This window comes from Megalobrama amblycephala, linkage group LG23, assembly GCF_018812025.1.
Source record: "Megalobrama amblycephala isolate DHTTF-2021 linkage group LG23, ASM1881202v1, whole genome shotgun sequence".
NCBI lineage: Eukaryota > Metazoa > Chordata > Actinopteri > Cypriniformes > Xenocyprididae > Megalobrama > Megalobrama amblycephala.
The window spans coordinates 14,359,169-14,386,711 of record NC_063066.1 but is presented as its reverse complement, the minus strand read 5'-3'; the positions used below and the strand labels follow the sequence as shown (position 1 = coordinate 14,386,711).

Here is a 27,543-nt window from a genome sequence, read left to right as displayed (position 1 = left end):
TTGCTGCCCTCCAAATCCTTTCCACAATCCTTCAACAGAAGAGGTCACCTGCGGAAAATTGAGCAAAGCCACCGTTTCTCTGCAGAGGTCAAGCGAGACAAACACAGGCATTCAATAACCTCTCCCTCTAAGTTTTGAGTCATTGGGCGCTGAGCTATTAGGCGCAGGAGTGATAGAGGAGAGTTTCATAGTCTGGGGGTCTAACACAGATGCTGGAATGAATAGCTGATTGCAGACATTGCTTCTCCCAACAAGAGCGGGGTCAGTGCATGCCGAACTCCCATGAGAGATGCACTCTGTAATTTAAAGAGCAGATAAAGGCAGGTTTTCTCACTGAACGGCTATTGACAGCTCCTGTCAGGGATGTGCAATCTCACAGCTCACGAGGTGCACGTGGACCGTCCCTGGCCTCGCAAACCGCACACACATATGCAAACAAACAGGTAGTGCGCGTCAATAGAGCCTCGCAGGCTTTATGCCGCATGCTAATAAAGCCGCACGCCATACGTAGACTGTGATTTAGCTGCACGTACTCAGCCTTCATTTCCAGGTGATTGTGTTTCCTGGATTCAAAGTGGCACGGATCGGCCGAGTTTGCCCTTTTGAAGGAACAGAGAGGATATATCAAATCCACGCCTGGCATTTTATTCAAGCTATTCATATCAACTTCTCAGATGCGAGTCAGATTGTTTAACTGCCATTATAGGATGCGAATGCTGTCCTGAAAACATCTCTTTGAAACAAGTTGAATGGAACCATCAAACTTACTCTATAAACATATATTAAATGTTTACTGATGAGAAATGGAATTGAGAGGAATTTTGCAAAGGTTTCTTCTGATCATTAAAGCTGACGTGTCATTTTTTCAGCATTATAATTCTTTCTCTTATCCCATTTTAATATGTAGAATCAACTATGCCAATTGCAGCTTGATTTTCCCCATAAAAGTGTAAACACTGTGTCTCTTGGAAGCTGTCAAAATATTGTTTTGTTTGTTTTGAGTATGACAACCATGCCGAAACAGAAACACTGGGTTTGGGGATGGATTATCTGTTTGTCCAACTAATAGCAGATGGGCAGAGTGTTCAAGAAACAGGCTTGAAAATGATCATTATTCCATTTGATCATACTAGATGAAAAAGCAAAAATGACATTTCAGCTCGAAGATAACAAAATTATGGAGGTTTTGTCATGTACAGTAAACAAAAAAATCCATATAAAATGTTAACAAAACTTTCACAGAAAATCGAAAATGTAACCGTAAAATGAAAAATGCCATATTGAGGTGCGTCATAGAAAAATAAAAACACAAAATGTAGATTACATTGATTGCTGGGATAATTATTATTCTCTCACCTTATTAACCCATTTTATCATTCCAGTCTATCCCTCTAACAGTAAAAAAGTCTTAATAACTTGTCTATGTACAGTATGTGGTGTAGACAGTACAATAATATAGAGAAAGAGAAAAATATAAGTGTTAATGTGTACTCAGTGCTGGCCAATTGCTCACACAAACGCACTACTCTCACAATGTCAGTCATCCACCACAGGAGTTCTAAAAGCCTGCATGGAAACTGTGTTTGAGTCTGACTCTGAATACCTGCAATGGTATCTGGATGTGTGTACTACTTTGTCCTTGGGGCAGAATTTTATGAGCTCTTTTGACAAGTGCAAAATTACTTCCTGTTTCTTTTAAGCTGAAAAATGAAGCAAAAATCCTCAACAAGTTGTGCAACCCCACATACTTTAATATCTTGTATTTGAACAAGCTCTGCTTAAGACAGGCAATGCAGATACAGTGAAATCAAAGAAACAGAGCTTTGAGGTATGGTCTCGATTGAATACAACGCCTAAAATACTGCCTGTGCCTGAGAGAAAGTGATCGAGGATATGTGTGTGCTTGACAACAGCTCATCACAGTCCTACGTAGTTCCACTGGACTGGGCCGAACCCTCACCGGCTATTATTTCCACATCAAAGATTTGTCACATTGACAAGGGCTGACATGTATGGTCCAATATCAGTCCTGGCTTCTCCTCCAAAAGCAATTCCTTCAACTCTTTCTCTCGCTTTTTCTTTGCCTCAATCTCTCTCTCTTTTCCGTTACCTCTGTAAGAACTTTCAAAGTACACTCTTCACGCTTCTTTGTCACCCGTGTCACCTCTGCTTCACATGCTGGGGTGGAGAGAAGTTCCTGGATAAAACATTATGCACTACCTCCTCCAAAGCAACCGCCGTCTGTTGGTTCTATCTCTGTCTCTCTCTCCAGCTGTCCTCAAAGGAGAGAATAAACGCAAGTTTCCCCAGCAACATACCATATTTCACTTTACAAGACACAAGACAGTGTTAGAAAAATAGCGTAGAAAAAACTCCCTTTACCCTCATTACTTTACACAACTACTTATGAAAATTCCAACAAATAAGCCCACAGAAAAGAATTCTGCACATCATCCATTCAGCACATGATAAATGATTAAAAGTCCTTGAGACGTTGCGAAAAACAATTGTCTTACCCTAAAAAATGTCCAGAAAGTGAATTCCAAACACTGCCACCTGTGAAGCCTGCCATAAATTACCTTGTTTGTTTACCTGTGTGCTTGTATGAGTGAATAAAATGGTGCATGGCTCCCTTAGGCAAGGCCAAAAAGCCTCCTTAATAAATCTCCACTAACCCACTTCCATTAATGTTTATTTAATGCTTTCCTATGTGCCTCCTGGCTCTGTGCTAGAAGGCAGATAGCAACTAAGCTTTTAGTGTGGATTGACTTTCCCCCTCAACCCCACAGCCGAACTACATACATCCCAGCTCAGTTTGGAGCTGATGGTGGCCGCACTCTCGCCAGGCCGCCAATAGGGACCGTATTCATGGCTTTAGAGCACTCGGCCAGGCAGAATAGGGTAGAAAAGCATCTCTTTTTGTGTGTGTTTGCCATGGGGAGAAATATATTTCCAATGGTGATATGGCAATTGTTGGTGTTGTGAAATAGCACTGACAGAGAGAGAGAGGGCCTGCAGTGCAAGAGAGGGTCTCTGCCAGAAGTATCGACCCATTGAAAGTGGAAAGCGCTGTTCTCTATATCCTAAAGGGATAGTTCATCCAAAATGAAAATTCACTCATCATTTACTCACCCTCATGTCGTCTCCAATCTTTATTCTTTGGAACAGAAAGGATATTTGGAAAGATTATGGGGTCAAAACCACATTGGGTTACTTTGATTTTGACTGGTTACTTTGCACGGACAAAAACGTAAACAATATTTTCTTTTGTGTTTAGATAAAATAAACTGTATATATAATAGGCTTATGTGAGGGAGAGACCTAAATTTGGAACAATATGACTATGAATAAATAATGAGGGAATTTTCATTTTTGGGTGAACTATCCCTTTAAATCATCGACTGGCACTTACTGTGTACTTGCATCATTCGTGACAATGACAATGAACAGTGCCTCCCTGACTGAAAGACAAGGTGTTCAGTAGATTACGCAGTAAAAAAATAAAGGGCCTCCTCATTAAAATTCATCACCACAAAACAATCCGCGTGCCAAATAATGACACTTCCCTTCAGGCAAACATGAATAAAAATAATAGAAGCCCATACCTCATGAACCCAAAGAAGAGTTTTATCTGTAGCATGAAAATATTGGAGAAGAAGAAGAAAAAACGCTGGGTTCACTGTAAACCATGAAAATAATTTGAATTGTACAAAATTGAACGTCACAGTTCTCTAAATTCTTTGAGGGTTTCTGGACAGTATCCAAAGTAATTAACACAACACCTTGGATGGGGATCAACAGAGAGCCACAGACAGGCTTTCCGCCACACACCTTTCAGGCACACTAACATCGCAGTCCTGTCTTCTTTTAAAAGCTGCCAACACAGCCACAACCGTTAGATAGTATCTCTACCGCCTTCTTCATGTGCAATTATGCTGTATTGTGCAGCTGTAACAAGCAATCAAGCGACTGAACTTAATCAAAAACTTCGTTCAGACCCCGTTAGGATACCTCTGGAAAATTTGGAGAGCATGCTACTGATTAATGGTCTATTATTGACAAAAATTTGAGCCTAGCAAGCTGTGATTTGAACAGTAATGAGAACATCCATGGCTGAAACAAATTTTTTAAAAGGGGAAAAGTAGGTAATTGCTCCAGCAGTAATGAAGCTGATGAGCGTTGAGATTTTGATGACTAATTTTGTGTGGCTGTGGAATATTTGAGTGGGAAGTAAAAGAATGGGGCACATTTCTGCTGATTCATCCGTTCTGAATTGTACACAAGCTAGGGAGGCACATTGATTATTCTTTCTGAAACTGAAATGAAAAACAGGTCTTTGCACTACAGTGCAGACAGACGACTGCTTGTCTAAGCTAAAGTCGCATTCCCTTCATGGTTATGTTAAGAAGCATTATGAGTTGTGTTGGGCATGCTTTTAGATTTATCTGACAAACACAATATTACATAGGAAAATGGATTTCAAACTTTTGGATAAAAAGGATACCCAAACATGGTAATCTACTATTAAAGAGCCCCATTATGCTTTTTCGGATATAACCTTTCATGCAGTGTGTAATATAGCTGCTGTTGAATGTAAAGCGTCAAGTTTTAAATATCAAAGTGCACGACAAATAAAGTTATCTTCTAAAAGAAAGAACTGATTCTGAACTGCTGAAACGAGTCGTCTGCAATTCCAGTTTCACTGTCTGTTACATACCTACATAACAATTTGCATAACACCAGCCTATGGACTTGACCCACTGACCCACCTTCAAACACTGTAGCTGTAGCTGAGGCCTGGAAGATTTTGGTTTGTTTTGTTGACATGTCGAGAAGACACTGTTTTTAGTGCTGCAAATCCACTTTGCATGCAGAAAAAAGCAACATACTGGGCCATCTGACCAATCAGAGCAGAGTAGGCTCTCGGAAAGGAGGGGTTTTTTAGAGAGCAAATCTTCCAACAAAACATTTTCAGGTCATGTGCAATGTATATTATGAGAAAATTTATATTTTTTTTTTACCTTTAATGCATGTAAATCTACTGTAGGAGACTGTAGTGAACAGCAGATATGATGGCACCAGAGCTTCACAACAGACATCCTTAAGACAAAAGAATGCGATAGGGCCTTCAACGATAACTAAATGACTATTGTAATCAGGACTGCCAAAAGTGGAGGGCAGGAAAGATGACATCAACGGCCCATTGATCACAGGCTAATCTCATCACGAATTGCCTTTGTTCACCTCAGCCCTCCATGCCCGAGTCCAAGGTGTGAATGGCCATGGACTCTTAGAGCTACCAAACCCGTTCTGGTTAGAGCACAGCAAGAGCACATAAATGCTGCAAAAGAAAGATAATTTCTATACATATTGACTTGAAACCACCAAAAATGGACAGGAATACTGTAAGGAACATGTCCCATACGTCTTTTAACTCATCCAGGAAGCTGTGCACGCACAGTGAAAACCGCACCTGGAGAAAAAACCAATGCAATTGCACCCACTGAGACAGAAATGTGATACCTCAACCAATTCACATCAAGTTTGGACTTTATGAGTTCAGAACACTGCCACAAGGACTTTGAGAAAGGTTTGAAAAAAAAAAAAAAAAAGCATTTCCAAGGTCATAAAGACATTGCTTTATTTAACTGTGTATTTTGGGACAATCAACAAGTTCCACAGTATGAAAGGTGGGCGTGATGGGCGGAAATGCTACGACCTAATCACATCACCACATCAGGAAAGGTGGGGATTAGTAATCCCCTCCCCAACGGGAAGGAATAAAAGCTTTCCCAAGTGAACAAACCCTTGTTCTGAGTTACTGACCTGACAAGGGAAGAACAAGAGAACGATCAAGGTAAACCTTTCACCGTACGGAACTTCAAGCAGCCCAACTGCTTCTGCAGAGGACTTTGGCTCCTGACCTGCATAATTCAAGTACCTCCAACCTACAGAAGATCCTGTGGATCGACCACCATCTGACCTAAAGTTCTCAGGATTACACAAAGACCCCAGCACTCAGTGCAGCTCTGCAACAGTTGGAAAGCAATCCAGTCTCTCCCACTGCAAACGGAAGGATACCAGTGGAAGACGTTTCGTTCGTGAAACGTAAATATAAGCAAACCAAACCTTTTCCCAAAGGCCTTGGCATTAGGTTTTGCTATATGAAATTGCTATTTGTGTTGAGACTGTTACATCAGACACTTTATCTGTATTCATAGTAAATGCTTATTTACTATTTCATACCAGCATCCAGAAAGACCACAACTGACTCCCCCATAGACTGCTAATTACCCATTCATTGCTTTGTCCAATCAGTTGCTCATCTACTTGGCATACATTTTGTTAATGTTCATTTGTGTAGTAGTTTGTAGTTTCTGTTTGATTATTGATTCAATTTTCTTAGTAGTTTAGTCATTTTCCTTAGTAGCATTTAGTGAGTGTGATATTTTACTCTTGTATATATTTTTGTTAATAAATTCATTTTTATTACAAACTGTGTCATTCTTGTGTTGATAATCAGAGGCTCTAAAAGCTCGCCCGAATCTCACTAAATCCTTCAGATTGGTCAGAAGACAAACTTTCTCCAATTTATAAAATTCTAATTCAGTCAACAATCTTCTATGATTGTTTTTTATTGTCATGGTGAGATTCCTTGACTGGTGCCCCGAAATACTGGAAGGAATCATCTGACTCAATATTAATTTTAATACAAAATATTAATATTAATATTTAAGACCATAAATAGCTACATTTGTGGTGCCCTCGTGTGAGGATAATCCAAAATAGCTGCAAGACCTCTAAAACAGAATTAGTAATCTTTAAAATAGCATAATTGGGGCACTTTAAGATGCCCCTTCCTAAAATATAAAGTACATATTTTGTATGAAATAGTCCTAAAAATTAAAACTCTCACCCCCATATCACATAGCATAAATGATGATAGAAGTTTCATTATGATATTAAAAATCTAAAATGTTAAAATTAATTCTAAAATTAAATACTTTTTTATTATTTTTAAATGTATAATATTACATTATACATATATAATATTATATATATCTATATATATATATATATATATATATATATATATTACATTATACATATATAATATTATATATATATATATATATATAAATAAAATTTTAACTTTTTTATGCAAAACATTTAATTTTTTTAATTAACCTAAAAAAAGAAAAAAATAGAAAATAGACAGTAAAAATACATTCTGTAAAGTATATCAATATTCAATATGTCTATCAATATTCTGCAGATTCCACTGCAGCCACCTTGATCTTAGAACCCCAGACATAGTTCACACAGCTAGTTCTAGAATGCAATTGTCAGTCTTCTTTCAAAACCAAAATGAATGTGAATGTATTCTGCATGGTTGTACACACCTACACAGACCCACAGAGATACATCAACAGGCACACACACACACTAACACGAAACAAATGGAAATGAGGTATTTTAACATCCACACCTTCATTGGCACTCAGACTCTCTCAATTCTCTTATCAGTGAGTGGAGCTGACAGCTGAGAGTGAATACCGCATGCAGATCAGATGTGTTGCCTCAGCGCAAGTCTCCTCCTGCAGGCTGTGTGTTCTACACTCCCACATTAACCTACAGTGCTGGGGGGGTCTAATTTCACCTCCACACACAGGCTAGTAATTAAAGCCTCGGCCCTTGGCAATAATCGGGATGTGATGTGTCGATGGTAACGGTGAGGCGGCGGATAAGTGAATTCCTTCCTCCCCTTTCCTCGCCAGTGAGGTCGGGACCTCTTGTCACATTACGCTCCCTGTCATATCAGTGCAGAGAGGCCCTCTCTTCCTCTTCATTTGAAAAATTAAAAGCAGGATTCAGAGTCAATTTCACTGTCAATTTATTCTGCATCTCTGCAAATTAAATATTTATGGATCTGGGAGATGGGTATCCGATGCCTTTCGCGCCAGTATCCAGCTGAATGTGAAGTGGTGCTTGTGGAGAGCTGTCCAAACAATCATCCAAGCTGCAGGACAGAGCAAATAGTGAGTATAAGGTACATGCTACAGTGGAAAAACTGAGAAAACGAGGGGAAGAATGGAAAAAAAGATTTCAGCATCCTGTGTCTACAAGTGAACTAACAGCACGTCGGCACATATAGAAAGCTTAAGGCTATATGTTGATTAGCTACACTCACACAGAAAAGCCATCAGAGGAAGTGTGAAGTTTTTAGGAGCTGGGGTATTTTAATCTGGAGGGTATCCTGAATAAAGCAGAGTGTTCCAGAACATTATACATGTACATGTAACTTGTCTCCGTGAAGGTCATATTTCATATCAATGCTGTTGGCTCTGCTGACCTGATCTTGACACCAACAGATGTGCTGTGTCTAACACATTCTCCAATGGGTTCACATGCACTGTTTTTTTTTTTTTTTTTAACCAGTGCCCTGTCATATTATTATAAGTCTTCCACATAAGCTATTCAAGGATGAGCAAATAAAAAGAGTTATTTTAGTAATAGGATGAACATTTAATATTGAACATTGCTCTGAAAAGTAACAGCACTTAAACAGAGGGTTTATTGGAATGTTACCTTACTGCAAAGGTAACATTACTACAGCTTACTATAGCATTAAAATTTACTACAGCATTAAATAACTTACTATAGCATTAAAATTCATGTGTAACTGTTGAAATTGCTGTTGCAAATGTAAATTTTGCATCAAATATTGCCCAGTTGTGTCGTAAAATTTGTCAACACTTTATTTTGATGGTCCACTTTAGACATTCTACTAACTATAAGTAACTTTGCAACTACATCAACGAACTCTTATTAGAGTATTAGTAGACGGTCTGCTTAAAGGCACTCTAAGCGATTCTGAGCGGAGTAACTTCCTGTTGACGTTCGAAGTGTTGTCAAACAAAACAGAGGCTAGCTAGACCCTCCCTCCTACTCCTCCTGGCCCTCCCCTAAATGCTTCCTGAAACAGTCATGAACGCGCATTTAAAATGTAAGTAGCTTGCGTATTGACGCTGCTTGTCGGTTATTGGCTGGAGCATGTTTATTATGTTAAGTGGTCCAGGCTGCACCAGTTTGTTTTTATTGCAGTTTTCGGAGCTTGTGGCGACTACAGAGACCGTGTTTTTTTACAGTGTGTTCAGGGGACAGCTAGTGCATAGTGAGGAGATGTTTGCGGTATGTGACAAAAAAAAGGGCCTAAAAACGCATCAAATCGCTTAGAGCGCCTTTAATGTCTGCTAACACTGCTAACACATTTTGACAGTCCTCCAACAGACATTCTACTGACTATAAGTAACTTTGCAACTACATGTCAACTTATTTTACTAACCCAAAACCTAACACCTAAGCAAAGAGTCTACTAATACTCTAATGAGAGTCAACTGACATATAGTTGCAAAGTTGCTTATAGTTATTCGAATGTCTAAAGTGACTAACAGCCATTTGAAAAGGTCTTTCACAAAGAGATGCAACTGATTACTTCCAAACGACCCTTCCTTCTGTGTCCTTTAAAGTCACAACTAATACATTCAGATATGTAATAGGTGCTATTGTGCAGATTGTTTGGCATAAATCTTTCATATAGCCGCGTCCACAATGCACCTGATAGAATACCTCAGACGAGATGTTGGTTATGCTATAGGTGCCTTCTCTCAGTGTTTCTCTGAGCGCACCTTCAACTGCTAGTAATTAAGTTTATCACTCCTAACAAACTGTTCTGTGATTACATGAATTACACAATTGGTTTCAGAGATTGCTATCATACAGCTGCTGAAATGAGAACAATTGCAGGCTTCTTCATTTTAATTGAAAACCACATTGGCATACAGCAGGCTGTTCTGAGAGTTGTTCTGAGAGAGAGAGAGAGAGAGAGAGAGAGAGAGAGACTTTAAAACTCTTTATTTAAACATATACTAAAACACTAAAATAGAATATACTCTACACATGCAATACTACAATGTGCTCCAACAATATAGTCCCATCTTCACAAAGTGACAATAAAGCACTATTCATTTGAACTCAAATTCAATAGAATTTATATAGAAATTCATAGAATTCATATTACACTCTGATTCTAGATTCAACCAAAGTGGTAAAAATGTGTAAAAATGTTAAGTACATTTGTTTTGCCCCTCAGCAGCCATTCTACAGGTCTTCCTAATGGCTAATTTAGCTTGTCCAACTATAAAATTTACCATAGTACACTGTTCTCTGTATGTTTCTGAATACTTGCATCCATAAATAAAAAGTGTCTTGTTAAAACCAAAACCCAGATTTTCAAGTTTTCTTTCCAAGAAAGCAAACAAGATAACACTTTAGTTTAGGGTCCAATTCTCACTATTAACTAGTTACTTATTATCATTTATTTTACTAGGGCTGTTTATTAGTACTTATAAAGCATATATTAATGCCTTATTCTGCATACCCAATTCCCAAACTGAACAACTACGTTACTAACCATTAATAAGCAGTAATTAGAAGTTTATTGAGGCAAAAGTTGTAGTTAATAGTGAGAATTAGACCCTAATCTAAACTGTGACCGTAAACAATGGTACTAACCTGGAACATTCAGCAAAAACATGAAACAGTCTCTGGTATGGTACAAGACTTACAATATGTTAAAACAGTCATATTGAACTTAGAAACAAACATATTTGAAGGTAACACACAGTGTAATATTCTTCACTGCAACGTTTTTTTAAGGAGCAAGGATATAAGAGCCTCCAAAAAGGAGCAAGATCATCAGGAGATATTCCTTACATTTTGTATTACATATATGTATGATTGATATCTTCATAATAATCTGTCTTTACACATATCTGATAAAGCTCTCTTTTTCCAACTGTCTGAAAATCAAGCTCTTGCAGCCCCTTAAATGTCAACAACTTCCCTTCTTAATCACCATCTGAACAACCTCTTGGAGACACAAGCAACTTAGGGAAATAAAATTGTGTAGAGCCACCAGAGAGTAAACAATTTACAAACTGGAGGAGTTAAGAAGGAAAATCAACTTTCAAACTTCCTATGAGCACCATCCTCACAGATCTCATTCCTATCTGATCACAAATTTTCACTGGTGAGCTCCATTTTCTGGAAGTAATATCAATCAAATGCACAACTTTGGTCAACCCCTTCTCTATAAATGCTTTGACAATAGTGTTAGATGTACAGACATTACCACCAGGAATTTAAACCTGATACACAGAATTTTACACCAGATATCACATTTCCACTATACAAGGACATCAAAAACAATTGCTAATCAAGGGAAAAGTTCTGAGCAAAGCCAGACCGAATGATACCCATGGTGTATGTTCTGTAAAAGAGAGTAATAATGTGAGAAATTACTCAAACAGAAGGGGGGAGAAGAAGGAGGAGGATGTGTGGGTTTAAGCATTTTAATGGTGACACAAGCTTGCCTATCTGGTTAAAAGCAACAGTCTAATAAGGTTTTACCTTTCCATCAGTGATGGTGGTTCAAATGAGCGTGAGAGTGGTTCTCAGGAGGGTGGTTAATATATTTCCTGAGCATGCCTGTAATCAAGACTAGTAAGATTGTTCTGATGGAGTCCCTGCAGAGCTGACTTTGAAGTACGCCTCCAGACGACTAAGTGTTTTAAATGTCAATAGAATTGGAGGTTCTCCCTCTCTTTTTTTGGACATATAAAACTTCTGTAAAAATAGCTGGTCTCAGCACTTAAATGCTTTTAGCTCTGTACAAATTGGATCGATGGTGAGCACTTTTGCTGCAAAGCGAACCTTTCTCCTTTTTGTTTTCTATGTTATTTCATTTTATTCCTTATCTTGTGGTCGTTATTACTCTAATGAGAGTCTATTTATTTATTCCAAAGAAATCAATTTCGACACTTTCAAATGAACAACTATTTGGATAGGCTGAGCAACTCATCCTTAGGATGTTTGCCAGCTTCTGTGAGATTGTTACATGTGCACACACCCAGAGAAGATGAGAGAGAGAGAGAGAGAGAGAGAGAGAGAGAGAGAGAGAGTATTGATCAGTCTCTTCCTGTTGAAGCAGCAGGGTGCTGTGACAGGCAACAGCTCCATTCAATATCCTTATCATTCTCCAAGTCTTCGGCCTAACAGCAGGTCACACCAGTGCTGAAGAGCTGAAGGAACATTTCGATTCCTTAAGCCAATGAATTCCATTAAAAGACCACTAACACATTTCTTTGTTCATAGGAACTCAAGCTTAATGAAGTGTCCAGAGGGGGGAAAAAAAGAAAGAAAGAAATCTACTGGACCTTTAACTATACAGTCATGATATATCAGTCAGACCAATAAACGGGGCTGATAGTTGGCCATTATGATTGTCTGCAAATGCACATTGGTTATTCCAATTAGTGGCATATGCATATTATTTTATGTATTAAAATGTAGCATACATATGAAATCTTGATCTTGATATTATTTGTCACCAGTCACCCTGCACTCTAGACTGATCTTTCCATGTGAACTTTAAGAGCAAAACATGATGACAACAACAAAATGGAACGTGAACAGATGTTGCATTGAATTCATAGCATGTTGAGAATAAAGGATGTTGCAATCTATAAAGGCTCATGTTCACAGCTGGTCCAATGAGTAATAATCAGCAAATTTAAGTATCGAGTGCTGCATGCACCCTGCTGGCTATAAAAGGGACATTTTTCTTGTGTGCTGGCTCTCTCTGATTAGATTAAGTGCAGACATGATACAAATGAAAATCATATTTACGGTACACCATCATACATCTACTGCCGACCCGTGTCATGTCTGAGAGCGTGCTGAAATAATGGAACAGTCTCCAGTGGAGACAAGAAGGCACAGCCACTATTTTTAGCAAATTAATTTAAGGCTCTGAATAATTAACTGATAATTATCTGGCAATCAAGTGTGAGATAAAATGATCTCTCTCAGTTTCTCCAGCAAAAGCTGGGGAGCTTTACGGGGATGCTGAACTGACAAGTAGAATGAGACGCGTATCCTGAAGGCAAGTGGATTTGCGAATCATTAATGTCTAATGAGTGACAGGAAACTGGCGCCCACACAATGTTTGTTTGTGACATAACAGAGGGGATGTGAAAAAGCTGTCTGCTCCAGCCGGGGCTGATCAGAAACATGTCACAGAGATGACGCTCTTTCACACAAACACCTTTAGAGAGTGCGAATATCCCTCAAGCACAAAGGCATTTTACAACGGACAGAGTTATGTGAAATGTTTTAGAGTACTGCTGTATGCTGGATGGTTATGGAAGTGATGAAAGTGGTCCTTTCAGTTGTCCTTTTCTATTCAGCTCCTAACAAGAAATGCATCCTCAAATAGCTCAGATTCTCAAGGCCAAAACATTTTTAGTTTGAATGTAACTGAAGACATTGCATGAGTACTGGTGACAGCACATGCACTGCACATGGCACTGGCCTTTGCTCATTTTACAATGGCTTCTATGCAAATGATGTTGCGACAGAAATACAGTAAAACTGACTTCACACAAAGTTGAGGACGTGCAAGGATATAATGCCATTTTCATATTCCAAGGCTGTGGGTCTCTATTAAACTAAAGATGCAAAAAACCTTGAAGCGCTGCTCATGAAAAAGTCCAAGAGTTTCTTGACAATGTGAATTGGCACTTTCCAGAAACTATACAGAACAGGGCCTTGAACTCTGAAGTCCTTGAAACCATTCAGACAAAAGGTAGATGAAAAGAGGCACATAACTTTTAGAAAAACGCTGATAGTCAGCTTCAGGAGGTTGCACTAAATAATGTACATTTTATTCTACTATTTTTATGTACCATATTTATAGTGTGTTCATAATTATTATGCAAGTTGATTTTCTGATCATATTTTTTTTCCAAGCACATTTTACCAATTCCAAACCACATCAATCTTAATAACTACTATTCATTTTGTATTGAATCATTTATAAGTGATATATAATTGTTGTATAAAGGCTGGTATAGGTATATAAGGTACCTGGTAAAGGTATGCATAATTAGTATGCAGGTTTTCTTGTACAGATAAAATGAGTCAAAAAATGATTTAACTCAGACTGAAAAGTCAAAAATTATTAAATGCCCATGAGAAGGATGCAATACTAATGCAACACTAGAAATTGCAAAGTTAAGGCATCGGACAGCGAAATGCTCATCAGGTCAGCAGGGTCAGACAAAAACAGGTGGAAAAGTGAAGACACATAAGTGCAAAAGAATTAAGGTGAAGAATTAGGTGTGAAACCATCAGGAACCCTTTAGTCTCCAGAGCCACCATTTTCCTGGAGTCTCCAGAAGTGCAAGGTGTGAGGTTCTCAGAGACTTAGGTTAGGTAAAGAATCCTAAAAAATGACCACCACTTAATAAAAATCACATACTGAAGTGTAGTAAAATACATGAAGACTGATTTTTTTATAGACTTTTAAAAATGATTTTCCAAAACTTACTTGTGGCTCTAATACATTACAAATATGCAATTTTCAATGAATGGAAAGTACCTACTGTGATGATGTGGCAACATGGTGGAACATGTCTTTTTGTTTTTTTTCCCTGTTTGCTTTGTGCACATTAAGTGAAGAGAAAGAAAGAGGTAAAGCAAGGGCCTTTATGCCCTAGATAACTGCACACAAGCCGGCTGGGCACTGACAGCTGATGAATCGCCCAAAGCTATGTGTTTGTGCTCCAACGTGTGAATATCAAAGTGTCTTACAACCAGTTCCTCATAATTCCCTCTAGCCTCTACCTGCCCGTTCTTCTCGCACATCCATCCATCCATCCATCCATCCATCCATCCATCCATCCATCCATCCATCCATCCATCCATCCATCCATCCATCCTCTTCTTCACTTCCCCCTATTCAAAGCTCTTTAAACATTGTTCCACCAGCATATTCATGTAGAACTATCTGTCAAGTTAACTATATCAACCTGTCAATCCGTCTATCTTACTGTCACTTTATTTTTTTTCTCCCCCATTTCTAGTCCGGCACTGTGGAGGCTGATATCTAATTTCAAAGCACTGTACCTTCTCAACGCCAGAGAGCTGCAGAGAGACACGAGTACAAATGGAAATGTGGATTGCGCCCAGGCATCATCTGTCTGACAGCTGCTTTCAATATCAAAAAACAAGCCTTTCACAAGCCACATAGTTTACACACAAATAGAAACTCCTTTTTAATACAAAACAGAGAAAAAAAAAAACATCTTTTCGGTGGTAAAAATGCTTTGGATGATGGATATGTAACTGGCTGGACGCACTTGACTACTGTGTCCTTTACAATAACTAAACGTCTAGGGAAGCTCAATTACTTTGGATCTTGAGATGTGCATGGCGAGAAGGTAGGTTGACAGGCTACCTACTTCCCACTGTGCAACCTTTTATGAAATCGATGCCATAGCTAAATGTGGCTTCCCTCCTAACTGTAGCCTCTGTCGACTGAACAAAGAAAAACACCCACAAACAGATAAATCTATCCACTTACCATAACTGTATTCTCCACCAGCGACTGACAGAGGTAGCATCAGATACATTAGACATTTTCTCCCTAAAATAAAAACTAAAATAGCTATGGGCGTCTTGGCGCTAACTAATCATCTCTCATTACGCTTATACAGAGTGCAATGGATCAGCGAAAACCTCTATCTGACAAGGCAGTGTCTCAGCGGTGAAAAGGTTTGACACAACCTTGACATGTTCAATGCCTGCACTTTGATTAAGGCCAGGGAAAAGAGTGAAAAATCCATAAATATATCATCAAGTCTCTGCAAGGAGTTTCATGGTGCACGCCGACAAGCCTGATGCCTGCCCAGTAAACAGACATTTGAAAAGTCCTGTCTTCAACCTGCACAAAAGAACACTCACATCTATTCTCCAAACACACATCTCAGAGAGCCGCTTCAAGCATTTTCAAAGGATCGAAAATGATAGCAGTAGTCCACAAACACCCAGACTTTCACCACATTTATTTATATAACTAGCAGAGGTCTACACGCCCTGTGAATACTGAGGGTTTTAAAAAAAGAGACACAAAGAGATATGAAAGTCGACACGTTTCGTCCGCAGAGATCATTGGGAATAAGTGAGATTGATTGGACGTGCAGACTGGAGCTACTCTGGGTTGTTTGCACAGGAAGAGCCGCTCCAGATGCAACCAGCATGGGAGCCGCATTAATCTAAATGGAGCCCTGCACCTTCTGCAGGTGCTGGCGACAGAAATGAGCTGTAGGAAGAAAATAAGCAAACTCCATTTCCATTCAGAGGCGGCCATTTTGTGCACTTGGTGACATTCATTTGCGCAATGAGGGATCTTAGAGTCTCTCCGGCTCCTCTCATTAACATTAACCGCTGCAATTCAGAGCCAAAGCGCATTAACCCACTTACTTTCCTAATTACCTTTCCTCTGCTTCTTATTATCTACTTTCCGTCTGACCTGAGAGAGGTTACTTAGAGAGCCTTCCATTCATTACACGAATGCTCTATGTTCAATGAAAGATGAGGAAAAAAAAAATGTGAAAACATTTATTTATGAGTAAACTCTTCCACAGACGCTTGAAGAGCTGAATGGATTCATTTTAATGTTTTAGCAAAGAAGCATCCCAGTAATGAATCACTTACAGGTTTAGCATCTTCGATACAAAAAGAAGCATTCATAATCAGATGTGATACAAACCTGTATCTAAGGCCAAATAGGTGCTTATTTAATTCATAACAGAAATTAGTCTTCTATCTTGAATAGAGAGTAAGGGAAAATGAACAGATAAATGGTATTTGCATTTTTTTATGCTGTCTATATATAATGTCAAATAATGTTAGAAAGGAGAAGTGGTTTATACAGCAATCTAGAGTTCTAAAATCCCAAACCAGAAGGGTTTATTTCTTCAGTTCCTTACAGCAGACTGCAGCAAATCCATGTGAATGCCAAAGTACTCGTTCATTCTGCCTGTGTCATTTATTATGGCAAAATAAGAGAAGATATGAACTGAGGAAAAGCTTTGCTCTTTGGCTAATTGTAATTAGGTGCTTAATTGCCTACATCATATGCATTCTCTTGGTTGTGACTAGTAAACATACAAAGAAAACTGCTTCTTTCAATGAATAAATCAGCCTAAGCAATACTGCAGTTTAAAAGTATCTCTGCTGACAGTAATTACACAAAACATTCTGCTCACATCTCAATGCATCGATTTAAAAAAAGAAAAAGAAAAAAAAGTACACACTAAAAGTGAAATGCTACAAACAAACCAGAACATATTTGCATTTCAGATCTATCTTGGTATTGCAAAAATAATTGAGATCAGCTCTTAACTGATTAATATTAGCAATAATCAAAGCATATTAATAAAAGAAAAAGAATTACATCAAAATTTGGCAAAACCAGTTTGGACTGTGTTGCAATACAACTATACACGGTTTCAACTGCAACAACATAAACAAACGTTTTGTGGCCCAAACTTAACTTAGACTTCCACAAAGAATCAATAACAACAGAGTCCCTCTAGAGTAGATTAATAACAAGCAAAATAAATAAGTAAATTACATTAGCTAGCAAGTTAAAACTATGTCTAGCCAATATTAGTCTGGGTTACCAGTAGAAGAAAAGAACAATTACTTAGCCAAACTTTAATGCAACAAAGTTAATACCAGACCCGTTCAACAAACACAGACCGGAAGTTAACTTCGGGTCACGCGCGTAATCGTGGCAACGTGCATGTGCCCAATGAAACCGTCTATATGTCATGGTGATATACTGTAAAAAAAAAAAAAAAAAAAAAAGGAAAAAAAGTGCAATAGTGGTACCATTAAGGGTAAAACAACTTGCACTGGGGCAGTACTACTCTTAAAATGACATCATTGTACCTTATTTAAGAATATCAGTTAACAATTAAATGATTACAATTAAATATATATTAAATAATTTAATTATAATTCATTATATGCAGTTAGATGTTAGATGTCAGAGGTTTTTGATGTGTTAAAAAACAAACAAACAAAGAAACAACAACAACAACAACAAAATTTTTATATTAGTTTAAATAGCAAAATTATGCTATAAATACACATTCATTTTCACCTTTAATTAGATTTCCGGGCGAGGTGAGCTGGAACACCAGAGAACCATCAAATAGAAACAATCCCACAAGGAACTGATAATGCCTCATCAGCCGGTATGTGTGTACACGTGCAGAGGCCTGCTTGATTAGCTCATATATATCCTCACCAGGAGGATCCCGAGCCAGGCCTCACGCTGCCACGCGAGATTAGCCATAACCGCTGTTTTATGTCTGCTCTTCAATTTTCAAAATCCAATTTAAAAAAGGGGAGGGGAGGTGTGGGGGACTCAAACGATCCCACGCCCCAATATGAAGCCTATATTTGGAACAATCATTTGGAATTAGTACCGACAATGATTGGGAGCTTTATCAAATAATACTGACCAGGAACTTTGCTGCTGTTTTAGTTCTTTGCATTCCTTATTCGTATGCAAATTGCGACGCTTACCATTGTGTCTTTTATCGTTAGCTCGCAAAGCAGCTCCCGTGTTATAATTGCTGCAATGTTTCATGAAGTAAATTTGGAAAATGAAAGTGTTGTTGGAATCCCAGGAGAGCAGTAGCTGAACCTGTGGCACCGCAGCAGTTGAAAGCGTCCCTCCGAGAATGCTCACCGTCTCTACTTTCTCTTTTACTCTGAAGCGTTAGAAAGAGTTAACAATCCACTTTAAGACATAGTCAAAGTGAATAAGGGAATTAGAGGAAGAGAAAATCTTATCTCCTAACATCCCCTCTGTCTCGATGAAAAGCTAGGCACTAGACAGATATGGTGTTAGAGCAAATCTCTGAGATATACTTTTAGTGCAAATTGTAACGCGGAACTGACAAGCTTCTTCCTGTGATCTCCCTGAACTGCTGTGAGTGGCAAGTACGTGGCAGATGCCGCATGGCCCTTTATTCTCTGAATACTGAAGCAGAGTCATTTTCTTATATGTTGACTTACGCAACACAAATTTTCATTTTGCAATGCAGATCTATTAACTCTAAACTAAAGGAGTACAAATGAATTATATCAGCAAAATTCATAAGAAATTAAAATTCTGCCGTGTTGTTCATTTAAGGTTTTCGGTTAATCAAGTGGCATATAAGCAGACATTTGTAAATAAATGAATAAATAAACATAAAATAAAAAAGCTAACAAGCCAAACATAAGTTAAATCCTCAAACATGGGAAGGGAAAGGCATTTGAATATTCTCACTGATAAGAGAAAGAGTCCATCACATTAGATACTCTTTACTGATGGAAGATAAGCAGATATTGTGAAGGGATTAAGTTATCAAAGAGAATCAAGCTGGTTGATAAGTAAGGATTCCTGGCAAATATGCACGACTGATAGAGAGACACAATGATAGCGTTGTTACCATTGTGCAGATATCACACACACATGCTCATATGCGGCTTCTGCTAGAGCTAAGAATTCATGCAAGCAACACATTGCTGTGCCACGCAAAGCAACTCCCTTATTAGATGCTATATGGAGACAAGCTGGTGATCTGAATTCTGGAGTACCTCTGAGCAGGTCAGTCCTTCTCCCTATGAGATGAACTAAACAGGGCTGAAACAGACTAATGTAATTTATAATTGAAAAAGTGACATAGAAATGAACAACAGAGGAAGAAAAAAAAGAAAAGAAAAGGGGAAAAAAAACACACTTTGGAGTGTGTGAGAGGCAAATAGGCTCTGACAGAGCAGCATGTGTGGCAATTACAACTCAGTGGTAGATGAGACCGGATGGAGCGATTTCCTACAGCATTGTGGCCTCCACAAAGTTGCCATTAGAGGCTCTGCTGGGGTACTCTGTCTTCTGTTATTACTGTCTCTCTGGAGTCAATCTGCCTTTCTATCATTAAGAGCACAACAAGAAATCTGTGCATCCAACCATTAAAAGCCAAAAGTATAAACTGGTCAATCTCACAAAGAAATGTCCAGGTCACATCGCATCCCAAAATGAAAAACTTAATAAATAATTGACAAAAAGACTTTAAAGGGTTAGTTCACCCAAAAATTGTGTCATTAATGACTCACCCTCAAGTCGCTCCTCCCCCGTAAGACCTTCGTTCATCTTCGGAACACAAATTAAGATATTTTTGAAGGAATCCGAGAGGTATATGACTCGTCCATAGACAGCAATTTAACTAGGTAGTTTACTACAATTTAAGGTAGTAAAGACTGATAAAAAAAAAAGTCGATGTGACTGGAGTGGGTCAACCTTAATGTTAAATTGCTGTCTATGGACGAGTCAAATACCTCTCGGATTTCATCAAAAATATCTTAAGTTGTGTTCTGAACACAAACAAAGGTCTTACAAGTGTGGAATGACATGAGGGTGAGTAATTAATGACAGAATTTTCATTTTTGGGTGAACTAGCCCTTTAAGGATAATTATTAAGACATTAATATTTTCATATTTCATATTACACATATTCCGCCCAAATTAGCATTACTATAATGCAAAAATAAAATAAAATAAAACAAAAAAAATTAAATTAAATTAAAATAAAATATCACATTCCGTTTTTTTTTTTTTTTTCCAAGTTGCCATGAATTGTAAGTAGTGACAGATCTTTTCTTCCAAATTGTGACATACATTTGAGTGGATTATCAAAAAATAAAAATGTAGGGTGGGGACTTTTTAAGACATTTCTCTAGTTTCTTCTGTTTTTGTGAGATTCATCCTACATGTTAATAAATCTTCAATGTCTATATTATACTAAAGAGTGCATCTGAGTTTTTGCAACATGAACAAAATTAAACAAGGCATTTGATTCAGTATTATTAAAATATTTAATTCCCTGCTTACCTACAACTGTCAATTATGCAATCACATGACCACATACACATAGAGAAGCTCATTAAAAGACAGATACACTATTTAATAGATAACAGCTTGGCTGTAAATGATGTATGTGGGGTTACAAAAAGAATAAGCAGATGAGACACAGGGTCAGGCTTAAAATATAACAGGTCATAGCTGTAGGTTAATTGCCATAGTGGCAGGGTAACAGGGGCAGGAATGAATGTATGAAGACACTAGAGGAGAGAGGGATGATCTGTCTGATGGTTAAGTGCATGGCTGGAATTAAAGATTAGTCAGTTGGATCTGTGGAACGCTGTGTCACTTATTAAAATGCTCTCTATGCTCAGCCTTAAGAGGGTATTTGCCATCTGCTCACCAAAATTTGGCAGAATTTGGCACTATCATCCTACTTCTGTATTTACACTACATATTCTTACTTTCAAAGTAGCTCACTGATGGTCTGTGTAATTAAACAGGGAGGGGAAATTCACAGAAATGCTGTGAAAGATACTGTAAAATTAAAAATGAATTTCAAGCAGTATGTCTGTTGCTTTTTTTTTTTTTTTTTTGTAAAACACTGCTTTAAAGGTTTGCTTGGCTTTCTTTAAAATATATGTCATTTGGCTTGACTTTTTTTATTTTATTTTTTTATCTCTCATGCAATGACATTCATTTTTAAGAGTGGCCTAAGTGTCAAAATACTTTTTGGGGCCACCTTGAGAGACATTTTAGGGGCACACGAGGACAGATAGGAGAAACAGACTGATTTAAGTGTGTCCCTTGCTGTGCTGCTTCAAGCAGAGAAGAAAAAACTCATCAAGGGTTTCAGTGAGAACTGTGGCTCTCACACTCAAAATAAACCTAAGTGGGTTCCATTACAACAATAAGTGGAGATGGACCGTCTGGTTGTCGGCTGAAATGGGGATGAAAGGTAGCGGTGATGTAACAACGAGTAGATGATGTCGATATTGATAACATACCCAGTTACCTCAGCCACCCCCTGTGTCACAATACAAAAAAGTAATTCTAGGAAAGGCTTTGAGCTCAGGACACAATTAAAATGATTAAAGGCCAGATTTCGCATTAAAAACTAGATGGTAATGGATTATTAGTCATCAGCAGGAGGATAAAGAAATTGTGAAGAGCAAAGAAAAGGAAGCAAAAGAATAAATATCTTTCTTTCTCAGGGTCTCCATAGCATTCAGGAAGGTCAGATGGTGTCTCAGGAAAAACAGCCTGAAACTTTCCTTGTCTTTTTCACAAACAGTCAAAAGAGCAGCACCCCTGTGGCCAACGTTCTCCTGCTTCTCTCTTCCTCACTCCACATGCCAGTCCCATTTCACAGCCCTCTCTAGATCTGCCCAGCACCACACACACACACACCCTACCGTCCCCCATCACCTTGCTCTGAGATGAATGAGATCGCCACTGTCCTCAATCATTTTAATCACTACATTGGAAAATGCCTTGTTCACGGTTATCATTTTTGGGCTGCCTTCTGGCAGCTCTCCCTGCATCTCCGTGTGACAGACCCACTCTCGCAAATACGCGAATGGCCAAGTTATAAGAGTCACAGCTAACAGATGGTGGAAGATTGAGGGGAAGATACCTAATTTTGACTCTTCTGCCCTTTCAGAGGGGGCCTAGTTTGAGAATGTAGGTTCAGCATCTGCTTCCTGCAGCACAGGGGCGATGTGCTGAAAGCTAGCAGCCTCTCCAGCGCGATGATGCAAGCGCGGGCCAACAGCACAGCCACCTGAGACGCCAGGACTGCACCGCTCTCAATTAAATTAATCATTTATACAGAACAAAAGAGCTTCTTTTGTTCCACATTATCACATAAAGATCTAAGTGTTTGGATGAATGAGAGTGTGGGTGGAGACAGCGTGTTTACATTCATTCATGTATATAGTAGGAATTTCTATTTCTATATATCTAGGCCAGAACTAATTAAGAAATTACAATAAAATAATAAATAAAATTCATATTAGATTTATATCAAATAAATAAATAAACTGATAAAAAAGACGAAAAAGATGTATGCCAACTAAAATTGTGGCACATTGTGCATTTGGGTAATTGCAGTGCAGAAAGCTCTATTATCATTATTATTTTATTTTAACAACTGAATACTTTCTTTGGCTGAGAAATTATTATTTAAATTTAAATATCACATTAAATGTCACAGATGTTTCTCCGAACATGAATGAATGAATGAAGGTATTGGATATACAGTATATGGATATATGTCCCACTGGCTGATTGTAATGTAGACACTTCGAATACCAATAATGGGAGTAATCAAGTTTTGCCAGATTGCATGCATCCTGTGTGGACAAGGTGTGAGAAGCAGAGACAGAGAGTGATAGCTGTCACACACTGATGAGTACAAGAGAATAAAGATCATTGCTAACACATTTGAGACGTCAAACACTTTCCACTTTCTGTCTATCAGTATCCCCTCCCCAAAAAACAATCCTTCCTGATGGCCTACCCAAGTCCTAACCAATGGCAAAGGAAGGGTAGCTGAAATCCAGGGGATCAACTGTAAGTCTTCATCACTAAGAGTCAATCCAAGGTCGCGCTCGGCTCAGGTAGCTGGAGTGTGTCTGTCTACCGAGCTTCGCTTAAATGACTAGGCTTACCGTACCTGTGCGAATGTCAGTTTCAATTCAAGATGGCCTGCTGCGTATTCTACCGTGCACTGAAATATCATCAGCCTCCATGAAATATGTGGTCCAGAGCTACAGTAAGCACATTATACAAGTCTTATGGCTATAATTAAGGTCCTATTATCTGCTGTTGTTTGAATATGTGAGGAGATTACATACTTGTTTTGACAGAACCTCACAACAGTGGTGCTTACAACGCAGAGAAAGAGTGAGATTAAATGTGCAGTGTTGCTACAGAATGCTATTATCGTTATGCTATTATAACGCTGCTGTTTAAGTGGTATACAATTGTGTGAATCTTTAATGTGCACAAGTAAATGAGCCTTGCAGATCAGACAGTGTAACTATTAGGCTTCCGAATCCTACACACGCAGTGAGACGAGGCGGGAGCAGTGATTGGGTGAAGCTGATTGAGTGGTGGCGGAAACAGGAATGGTCCACTGATCATAGCTATCAATGGAGCAGTAAATCTAGGAATTTACTTAAAACAATGAGAACAGGCAGCCAAGATGCCAATCTCTCTATTCAAGCACTGCCTGATAAAACAGTATCTATCTGTCTGTCTGTCTGTCTGTCTGTCTGTCTATCTATCTATCTATCTATCTATCTATCTATCTATCTATCTATCTATCATTAACAACCATATTTTATACTTTCATAAACAGCTTTTTTTTTTTTTTTCCTCAGATGAGCTTTTTTTTTTTTTCTTCTTTGTCAGACTAGGCTCTTTTTCCCATGAGAGGAAAAAAAAAATGTGCAAAATTCATTTGCTTTAGACTAAATCTTAGTACTGTTCAGGAAAAAAATAAATAAAAAATAAACGAGAAAGTTTTAAAGAGATCTCACCTTCTTTCCTATGGGACTTAACTGAGACCCTTATGGTAAGATTGATCATTATAAGAACAAAGTTAAAGTGCAGAGCACAACAGACCATTTGATGAGCATAAAGGGAGAGTGCAATCGTGTAATATCGAAACCCACAGTATTCATTATTTCCACCAGATTCAGAGAAATGTGCGAGAAAGCACTCATGAGGATGCTGTTTGCATCTGGCTACGTCTACAGGGTCTGGACTATAAATAGTATGCTAAACAGTGTGAAAGACGCCTGAGACATCCTAAGAAGTCAACTGTGCTGAACGCTCAGGGAGGGCTGTGTGTATTTCTTATTATGCACTCACTTTTCACTGAGGGCAATTTGTTGTGTTTGGGCTTATTTTTAATGAGACAAAAAAAGGCCTCACACATTCTTGGGTGTAAACACCTGATAAAAGCATTTCAAGAACACAACACAAATGTTGAACAGAGAGTTTTTTTGTTTGTTTGTTTGTTTCTGTCTTCACTGAACACAAAGCTTGGTTTTGCAAAATCATGGCATCATCAGAAAGCAAACATGACTCATTTCTCAGAGATTTCAGGACACATTTGCAAGAATGGGCTTGGCAGAGACAGTGTGTCTGTGCGTGCGCACATCTGTCGTCCAGAGGCGGTATCGTGCTGCTCGTCCTGTGGAAGCATGCGGTGACAAGACACAGCAGCTCTGAACAACCCCGCTGTCCCCCTCTGCGTGATTGATGAGGCTAATTTTGTCAATTAATGAAGAAACCCCTGTTGATTAACATCAGATTGCAGTTTGTAACTGTTAGTTCACCAGTCTGTCAGAAATTCATTTTAATTAGAAGTCACCACAGTGTACTCCTCTATCACCTACCAGATCTGCTGAACCACATTAGGACACGACTAAGAACAGATAGCAGTTCCACCGAAACACTTCATTTAACCTATTCGCTGGGATTCGAGAGTGCCCACCTGGGTTGGACTTCCTGCTAATGCTGGCATTATACATCATAATTAATTTGAATGCACAAGAAAATTAGCTGGCAGTATTTACATAATGAACCCGCTAATTGGTTCATAACAGTTGAATACAGTCGATATATCCGGCTGATGGCATGTCTGAGTTCACATAGGAACGGACAAGGAGATGGACAGAAATTCTATGGGCCTATGAACACAAATCTAATAGATGACAAATAGAGATGTATGCCATATTGTTTGCCTGTCCTTCAAGGTAGCCATTAAGCATTAAGTGGAAATGTTTAGAGATGAAAGACTCCAGGAAATCATTTGATAAGAGTGGTATTGACGTGATTTCATATTGAAACAGTAAGTTTGGACAAGACATTTTCAAAAACTCATTTTACTTATTGTTTCCAATAGCCAAAAGGAATCAGTTATATCCCAGCCATGAAGCATGACTTTTTACTTGCTAATTGGTTGCACATGGTATAGCAGGATTGATATTCTCATCAAAGTGAGCATCTGATTGGACAGAAATCTTTCTAGTGCAACACCATTCATCAATATTTTTGGTCAATGTTGCCAGTAGAGAAAGACTGAATATTTTAAATGTGAATATCAGAAAAATATAAATAAAATATATGTGTACATCAGCATACTGTTTAAAAGTTTGAAGTTATTTTGAAGTTACTTTTTTAAAGTTCTTTATTTTGAACCTTCTTTTTTTTTTAAAAAAAAGAAAAAAAAAAAGGAGTCAATTTTGACTTAATATATATATATATATATATATATATATATATATATATATATATATATATATATATATATATTTATTTATATTTTGATAATGATAAGAAAGCCTTGGTGATCATAAATAAATAAATAAATAAATAAATCTTTTGATCGGTGGCCTCAAAGCAAACAAGGATTAAAAGGTACTTTAAAAAGGTACTTTAATTTGATTTATAATTTGGTCCAACTCTGATCTGGTAGGGCAAGTTCACTAAAGTTACTGTGGGATTTAAAATCAGTCCGCACCCCTGGATGCTTTACTTTCAGCCCCAGACTTCTTACTGGCAATAAAAAACAATAAATAGTAGCAGTGGTGAAAACTTCACAGCGTGGAGTGGAATAATAATCAGCAAACATCCAACCCCGTATATCTTCAGTGTGGACTAAGTACACTTCAACTTTCCATTTAAGAAATCACTAAGGCATCAGTTGTTATATAAGTGTCTTACAGTCATTTCTGCTGAGATATGGTGATAACGTTCATTACGGCAGACGGAAATAAAGACAGGTTTGCACAGCGGAGACCCTCCAAGGCTGTGTTTATCATTTCTTTATCATTTATGGAAACATGATACTTCCATAAAGCACACCCAATGCACAGCTGTGATTCTCCTGCGTGCCGCCTTATCCTAAAACAAATACACATGCAAGCGAATGTCTCTTTTAAAGCGAATGACACTACAGTATGTCCACCCCCCACCCCCCTCCCCTCCCAATTTTCATTTGATAAAGTAATTTGGTGACAATGGTGCAATTCAGCGGAGACGGGCTGGGATTTCCATTAAAACATCAAATGAAAGTGAAATTACGAGCCATGACGGCGGGTGACTTGGAAAAGCGCGGAAGAGCGAGTCGGTGTCTACAGTGGGATTAACAAGGAGCAACAAGTGCTGAGTGCTTTGCATCAAACCCACGGGCCCATGACAAATGAGTAGGAGAAGCTCTGCGTCTATTACCCGGCTTTAAGCCAGAGTCTTCAGGGGTTATAATGAAGTACTGACTGGAGCAAAAGCAGAAAGTTCCAGAGGATGAGTGCTCTCTGTGGATCCTCGCCAAAACCCTCAAGACAACAGGGACGCGCTCCCTGTCTCTATCTCTCTCTCTTTGTCTGTCTCCCTCTCAAAATGAGTGCATTCAAGTATGCTAACTAGATGTGCTATTTTTCCCTCTCTCTGTAACAAAAGTCCAGCGTGGTGGTGTACCGCTCTAGGACTATTTCTTTGTTCCTCCGGGAGAACAGGGAAACCTAATGTCCCTACAAATCAGGGAGACAGGGAAAACTGAACAGGAAGAAAATGTAAAATGTGTGAAAGCACCACCTTTCAGTCAAAAGAGCCAATTATTGTCAGATTTTTATGGCTGATTTGAAATGTTGTTATTGAAATACTGACAAACACTTCCCTAGTCAAGTAGATAGCAGGGTTGT

The 27,543-nt window shown here is 38.4% G+C and overlaps 1 protein-coding gene across 7 annotated transcripts in view; it reads right to left on the bottom strand.

The window, feature by feature from the left end:
* The window catches only part of diaph2 (diaphanous-related formin 2), a 441,980-nt gene that overhangs the window by 70,483 nt on the left and 343,954 nt on the right, over positions 1–27,543 (bottom strand). The window lies entirely within an intron of this gene.